The following is an 8,491-nucleotide window of genomic DNA, read 5'->3' as shown; positions in this document are numbered from 1 at the left end:
GTCCTGTCCAATATAGTACTATTCTATCCATATGTAGCTTTTTAAATTGAAAGTTAAATTAATTAGAATTAAATAAAATTTAAAAATTCAGTTCCTTAGTTTCACTAACACATGTCAAGTGCTCACCCACTACATGTGACTAGTGGCTATTATATTGGAAAATACTTAGATCCAAGAGCATCTTCATCTTTGCAGAAAGTTCTGTTGGACAGTGCTGTTCTATGCCTGCAGAACGATCCAAAAACAAGTGCAACCAAGAAATCGAGCCTCCTTTACAAGCCCCTTCTTTACTGCAATTTACATTTAGAAAATTTATATAACTTGTTCTGGGACTCTGGTACTGAAAAGCTCACGGCTTGTCCTACTATTCTCTGAATCCCATTGTATCATTTCCAAAAACCTTGTATATACATTATCTGATATTCAGCCTCAGAGGAAAGTATTCACCTAAGGATGGTTACTTCCACTCACTATGAGGAAAATTAGATTGAAGAGTTTCATCTAAGTTATTAGATGACTAAACTGAAGCCCACAGCAGAGAATCATGAGAATCATGAGTTGTCTGAGACATGGTACTGCTAAGTGGCTAAGCCACATAATAGTATTCCAAGTGCAAATAAACCAAACTTTTCATTACAACATGTTTCTCCCTGAATAGAAACCACTGGTGTCATCACATTAGCAATATTATGGGAGAAAAAAAATCATACCTACGAGGCATAAGCATCTTTTCCCTTATATCTCTGTTAGCAATAGAAGTTTTTTTACTTGTTTCCTGCTAAAGATCAATATTTATTGATTCAATTCCCTGACTACTAATAAACTTAAGCATTTTTCTTTAAAAAAAATGTTTGTCTCTGCTTATATAACTGAAACTTTAACTTCCCCACTCTTGAACAGTGACCTCATTCCTTTGGAGTCTATGTTTCTCAGGGATCATCTTCATGCTTTGTTCTCAAATAAACTCTGAATCAATTTTTCTGAATTTCATTGTTTCCGTTTGACACATCTTTTTAATCCCATTCTATGTATTTTTCATCTCAGACATTGTGTTTTTCATACCTAGGTGTTCAGCCAGGAACTTTTTCATCTATTCTAGATTTCTCCTTAACATGCTCATGTATTCCTCTGACTTCTTCAACATATAGGATACAGTTTTAATAACTGGTTCAATATACTTGGTATTAATTCTGTCACCTCTGTTATTTCCAGGTCAGCTTTGATAAGTTGTTTTTTTCTGCTCATCAATCATACATTCCTGCTTCTTTGTGTGTCTAATAGATTTAGATGCCAAATCTTTTAAATTTTACATTGCTAGGTGTTGAATATTCTTTTTTTTCAATATCCGTAAACTTTTTTCTAGCATCCAGATAAGTTACTTGGAAATTCTTGGATCTTTTTGAGGCTTGCTTTTAAGCTTCGTAAGGTGGGACCGGAAGAGCCTTTATTCTAGGACTGATTTTGCTCCGCTGTTAGAGGCATAGCCTTCTGAGTACTCTACCTAGTGCTCCGTGAGTTACAAGGTTAGTCTGCTCTGACTGGTGGGAACAGGAATGATCCCAGCCCTGTGCGCATTCCAGGGGTTGCTTTACTTTCTCCTTTTGGGTAGTTCTTTCCCTGAACTCGGGTGGTTTTGTCACATGCATAAGCCAGTTAGCAAGTGGATCTCGATCTCTCTCTCTCTCTTTCTCCCTCCCTCCCTCCCTCCCTCCCTCTCCTCTCTCTCTCTCTCTCTCTGGACCTCCTTTCTCTGGTACCCTAGGCTGTGAATTCGGAATCTCTCAGCCTTGAAAACTCCTGTCTCCACTCCTCAACTCAAGGAGAACTCAAGGCTTTGCCTGGGTTTCCCCTTGCTGTACTGTGGCCTGGAAACATTCTATAAGCCATAGGCTGGGGCAATGGTAGGCCTCACTTTATTTATTTCCACTCTCTCAGAGACCACTGTCTTGCACTGTTTGTTATCTAATGTCTGAAAAACATTTTACAATATATTTTTCTGTTTATTTAGCTCTTAAGAGTAGAGGGTGGTGTAGGGTGGAGAGGGAGTATAATCAAGTCTTGTTATTCCATCTTGGCAGGAAGCAGGCCATAGATCACTTTTTGATCTTGCCATTCTCTTGTTCAACCACCTATGAGATGGTTCTTCCAATGTCTTCTTTTGTCCTTTAATAATGCCCAAGTCAGATTTTCTTCCTTGTCACATCTCCAGTGCTTAAATAAATTGGAAATGATAATAACTTTATTATTTTATTTGTAGTCAATAACCATGGCTAATTCACTTTTTCAGTTGATCTTTGTTGCTTATACATTGCCACATCAGCTACTACTTCAGTTTAGTATTGATTCCTCGCACAAATGCATAACCTCTCAGGGCCCGCAGACCTGTCAGGGTATGGCTGTGTCCTGGAGTCTGAATTCAATTCCTGATACCACCTCTAGTATCTCCACTGTCCCATTCATCTCTATAGTCTTTATATTGTTCACATTAATTTGTATTTATTCAAAAACTATTATGGAGCTTCCACTTTTCTTGTCAATAAACAAATATTCATTTATAAGCTTATAAAAATACAACTCTGAAAGCTTTCATTTTTTGCAATATTATAGACTACCCGTACTGAAAATATTATTCTGTTTCTCAAGACTTGAAAATGCAGAATAAAATTATTTTCCAAACACTGTTTTTAACCGTGGCTGAGCAGCCAATAAAGTAAGAAGAAAAACATTATAGGCTAGATATAAAATAGGTATAATTGCTTCAAAATAAGCTAAAGAGGCATCAAGGTCTGTATCCCCAGGGTGCTGGAGGCTGGAGGCCACTCTTTTATTATGAGAGGGCTCAAGAAACAAAGCTGGAGCTCAAGGAGAAAAGAACAGGTTAGAAAACACTACAGAGAGCCAAGACACATAAGAGTGAGACCTCAAGGAGATGAACTAGCCACAACTCCATTCTGTAGAAGTTTCGGTCTTACTCTTGGCTCTGGGTGTATCAGGAAAAAAAAAGTCTCCTCTGAGAATTCATTACTATAGCCTTCTATCACCTGATATTGAAACATGGATTTAAATGTGAAGACCAAAGATCCTCAGGCCAACAATTTAAAGTGTTGCTGATACTTCACAGAAAATATAAATGCAAATGACTCCTTAACATATGGCAAAATGATACTTTGGTCATAATAAAAGCATACTGAGATAATACTTTGCAACTACTAAATGGACAAAAAATACCAGAGTACCTCCTTCTCCACTGCTGTTCTGCTGTAGAGAAACAGACGTTCTCATCTATTGCACTTGGTATCACAAAATGCTTCCACCTCAGGGGAGGAGAATATCTAGTACAAAACATAGGCACTTACTCTTTGACATATCAACCCCATGTCTAAGAATCTATTCCAAAGATATATCAGAAAAAAATACAAATTAATCTCAGCACATGGCTAAATATTGCACCTCTATTTGTAATAGCAAGACTGGAAACAAGCCATGTGTACGTTAAACATTAAATGAATAAATTACTATAATAGAGTACGAGTACATTGAGTGAATATACATTAAAAATTCTGCTATATACTGTTTATACTAGAAATATGAAAACTTAAGATGATTGAAAGTAAAACAATAGAAAAAGATACATCAGGCAGATACCACAAGAAGGGAGGAAGAAGTCAACACATAAATTTTAGACAAAATAGAATTTGATACCAAAAAATAGTATGAGAGATAAAGATCACAGCATGTTAACAAGTGGTTAATTTCACCAAGAAGATAACATTTCTAACTTTGAATATCCTAATACTATAGCTTAGAAAAATATGAAGCAAAAGTTAATCGAACTCAAGGAGAAATTGGCAAATCCACTGGCATAGTAGAAGATTTTTAAAACATGCTCAATCATGGCTAGATAAAGCAAAGAAAAATCATAAGGATTGTGGCAGTCACAGCTACTTTCAGCCTGATATGTGGAGCTATTTTCCTTTCTTGAAATAAGTACTTGGCTATCCAGAATAAAGACCACATTTCCCAACTTCCCTGATACCCAGGTGTGTTCATGTGACCAAGTTCTTGGTAAAGGAAAAAATGCAGCAGTCACAAGTGCCCCTTCTGGATAATGCCCTTAAAAGGAAAATGTGGTCTGTCCAGGTCTCTCCTGTCTTCCTTCCTACTAGCTGGAATAGATATGTGAACGTAGGAGCTAGAGATGAACCATGAGATGGAGGCATGTGTCGAGGGGAAGACCAACAAAATAGGCATGTGGGCCCTGGACACTATAAACCTCTTGGATTGCTTATGTGATCGCTGCTACATAAGAGGGAAGTAAACTCCTGGCTAGTTTGAGTCTTTGATACAATATCAGTATCATAACACATGCAGATTTCAACTCTAGAGGTAGAACTGTAGGAACAGAATCTTGACGGCATGCCCTGGGAAGGTGCACTGTAGGCTCTGAAAATGCAGACACAGCAGGCTGGAATCTTCAGGCCTGCAGCAAATCATCTGGTAAATTTATCTCCTGAGATACTTTGGCAGGTTTTCCACGTGCTGACACAGCCCTCCCTCTCAATTCCTTTATCTTGAATAACTTCAAGGTAACTGCCAATAGGCTGAAGTAGAGTGGGATTGGCAAAACACAGAGATCATTAATAAAACTCCAGAATTGGAAAACTCTGTTTAGATTAGTGCTTTCCAACTCTGTCCACATCATGCCCCTATAATATACTATAACCTTTGTATCACCACAGGCGTACATGAATGAGGCTACTCATGGCCAGTGGTGACTAGCCTGCATGCTTCAGTCATTTCAAACAGAGGCTAAGGGAAATAATATTTTGGGTGTATTTGTAATCTGTTTGTGGCTAACCAGTATACCCAATGCACTACTTGGACAGCTCTGTTTGACATAAGATCTTTCGCTGTGGTCACTCTAACATGAAACTGACCAGAAGCCAGCAGTCTAAGACGCGTAAGAGAATTTTGCCAAAACCCCCACATGTCTAGTCTGCAAAAATCTGTGCTTTTTGACTCCTTTAAGGAGTCAAGCCCCCAAGTCTGGATGAGCAGGAATTGCCAGCAATATCATTGCCTCCCGAAGGAGAAAGCATTTTCCAATAGCCATTTCCATGTGACCACAGGATGTGTAATAGACAGGAAAGCACCTTCTAATGGCAAAGTCAGCGGACAAAAGACAAAGGAATTTCTGCCAGAAACATGAAACAATAGGATCCACATGAGCTAAGCAAGAATCTTCCTCCGCTGCCAGGACAGGAAGTCTCCACAAAGCCTGCCCAGCAGCATTAAACTTTTCCTATGGAGAAGTGACTGCTGGATGTCCCCTATGTTCCCTTTTCTTGGGGAGCTTTTATTGTCATTCTCTTATTTATCTTCCACTACTGTGTAGGAGGGTGATGAGGGTGGACATATAAGTAGCCTGCATTGATGGGTGGTGGGGTCCCATAGCCATACCTAGTGGTGTGAACAGGGCATCACTCAGATTCCACACTTCTGCATGGGATTTCAGGGAGGGACTGTGGTCCTTAGAGAGGGAGTGTTGGGTTATATATGGGGAGAGGTGTGTATGCATATGTTTGAATAGGTACAGTAGGTAGTAGCCCAGAATTACTGATGCTTACACTATTTTGCAAGAGAGAACTACTTCTACCTTGTGTAAGTCACAGATCTGTTGGGCTTTGCTACAGTAGCCTGGTCTATATCTTAAGTACTAGTAGAGATAGAGCTGATCTGAATAATGCAACCAAAAGCAACAGAAGACTTGCACCAAAATAATCATAGCAGCTATTCTAAGACTTGTAAAAAAAATGGTAAACAATTGATATATTCATCAGAACAGAGTGGATAAATTCATTGTAGTTTATCAGACAGAATACAAAATGGAAGGGGGAAAAAATAAACTACATGAATCAATCATGCCACAAACCTGTTGTTAAGTGAAAGAAAATAACAGAAAAATACATGCAGGATGATTCTATTTATGTAAAGTTTTAAATGAGGCAAAACAAAATATTTATTGTCTGTGGTACATTCATATGTGATATAACCAAAGAATGGCTAATTTTGTGTGTCAACTTGACTGGGCCATGGTGTGCCGACATAGTTGGTCAAACATTATTCTGGATGTTTCTGTGAGGAACTTTTGATGAAATTAACATTTAACACAGTAGACTGAGTAAAGCGGACTGTCATCCATAATATATGTGGCCCTCATCCAGTCAACTGAAGGCCTGAGTAGAATAAAAAGGCTGACCTTCCCCCAACCACGTGAGAATTCTTCCCATCTGATGGCTTTAAAATTGGGATAACAGCTTTGTTCCTGCTTTTGGACTCCAACTGAAACATCAACTCTTCCTGAGCACTGAGTCTGCCAGCCTTCACACTGTGACCACATCCTCAATTTCCTGGGCCTCCAGTTTGCTGACTCACCCTGAAAATATTAGGACTTGTTAGTGTGCATAATTGTGAGTCTGTTCCTTATAATAAATAGGCATATTTATTTTATGCCTATATATTTTATGGGCATCCTACTCATTTGTTACTCTGGACAGCCCTAATACAACCATTTGAGAAAGTAAAGCAAGAATGATTAACAAAAAATTCAAAGTGGTGATCACATCTGTTGAGGACAGAGAGGAAGATAATTCAGGAGGGGACAGACAGGGGACTCTAGGTTCATGACAATGCTCCATTGCTTCATCTGGGTGGAAAACTTTATGAATGTTTACATAATTATTAGTCTTTAAAATTACTCTCATTATATATTCTTTTATAGGAATGATATATTTCACAACAGTTTTTGTAAAATCAAAAAGTTGTAACTTTGAAAGCGCTTTGAAAAGAGAGGATAAAGCTTCCATGGGCAGCTAGGTAAGGGTGGTTGGGGAGATGCCACTGATTATTCATGTCAGGCCTTCTGCATCTGTAACTAATGTTCATAGTGTTTGTATTTCTAGCACACAAAGGACTTCCAAGTAAATATGACTTTTGTTTTTTCTCATCATGCAGTTCATTGGGGAAAGAAGAATTTAGTCTTTCCTTGAAATAAGCACTAGCTCAGCAGCTCCAGAAGCTGAGTGAAGCACCACTGTGTGTCCCAGAGCACACATGGAGGTCATATTATACCCACAGAGGCAGGTACTGGAAACATACTCCTTCCCTCATTTGGTTCTAGGCTTCTTTGGTGGTTAATTCCACTGGGATCATCTCAGACAAGAACACATTCAGTCTGTAAACCAGAAAAATGGTCAGAAGAAAGCTCATGAGAAATCGTTGCAGCAAGTGTCAAGGGATGCAAGTTCTGACCTACTCATGACTCATTAATAAAAGAGTTTAAAGCTCCAGCATTCTTCATGCTGGTGTCATTGTGAAGCTGGATGCTCCGGTAAGGATACAGAATCACTTACAGCTAACTTAGGAGTGTGAGAACACCTGCCCACCATAATGGAATTTGGCAGGAAAAGTCTATTTAATGTGAAGAAACAAACCACTGGCCAATCTATTAATTAAAACAATAAAGAAAACAAGAAAAAGGTGATTGTGTATTATGTGGCCATCAGAGGTGGTTATGTGTGTATGTGTGAGGTTTGAGGAGTTGATAACACAGCGAAGTAAGACTACTTATCATTTATTAGGTGCCTACTCTGTGCCCAGTAACTATAACTGTATGCATTTTAGGCATATTATCTCTTACTTTTACAAACACCCTATGGTGTAGGCTTTTTATCCCCATTCGACGGAGGCAGGCTCATCATCTCTCTTGGATGTGAGAAACATCCCTGACTTGAGGCAGAAAGTATAGAAATTGCTGCCCGTTCCCCCATCTTTGGGGTGCAGAACTAAAGTGCTTCTGATGGGGTGCTGCTTTTACCGACCTGGATTTAAAAGGTACCTATTCCTAAGTAACTTATCCAGCATCTGCTTCAGCTTAAAGTGTCAAAATTCTCTGTTGTTCTTTCCTGTTCCTGGCCTGCATGCTAAGTATTGCCTTTTCCCACATCCTTTCTCCTTTGCATTGAGTCCTAAGGAAGCCTCCTTGGCTGAGTATCCTTTTGTTGTTATGTTGGATGGTTCTTTACCTTCCAGATGGAATGTACTGCCCCTAAAAGATGGATCTTTCCTGCTGCCTCTCATCTCATTCTATAGCAAACAACTGAAGATAGTCTAAAACTAAGGTTCAAACTCCTTAATATGGTTCATCTAGCAGGAGAGTCAGTTTATTGTCTTTCTAAGTCTACTGAAGGAGACTCAAGACAATGAAAAGCTAAACATTTCTTACATTCACATTCTGGAAAGAAAGCTGTGTCTGTCTTCTGGACTCCTTGCCCTAGTAATAGTGGGGACAAATAATTCCATTGTGTTTTTGAATGTCTCTAAAGATACCCTCAAATGCCTTTGTTTGGGAAGCACTGGTCTATATAAGACAGGATAGAAATAGACACTTTGAGAAGAAGAGGAATTTGACCCAATCTCAGAGAAAGAACCA

The sequence above is a fragment of the Symphalangus syndactylus genome, chromosome 3, assembly GCF_028878055.3.
Source record: "Symphalangus syndactylus isolate Jambi chromosome 3, NHGRI_mSymSyn1-v2.1_pri, whole genome shotgun sequence".
In the NCBI taxonomy this organism is placed as follows: Eukaryota; Metazoa; Chordata; class Mammalia; order Primates; family Hylobatidae; genus Symphalangus; species Symphalangus syndactylus.
This window is presented reverse-complemented; position numbering follows the sequence as displayed.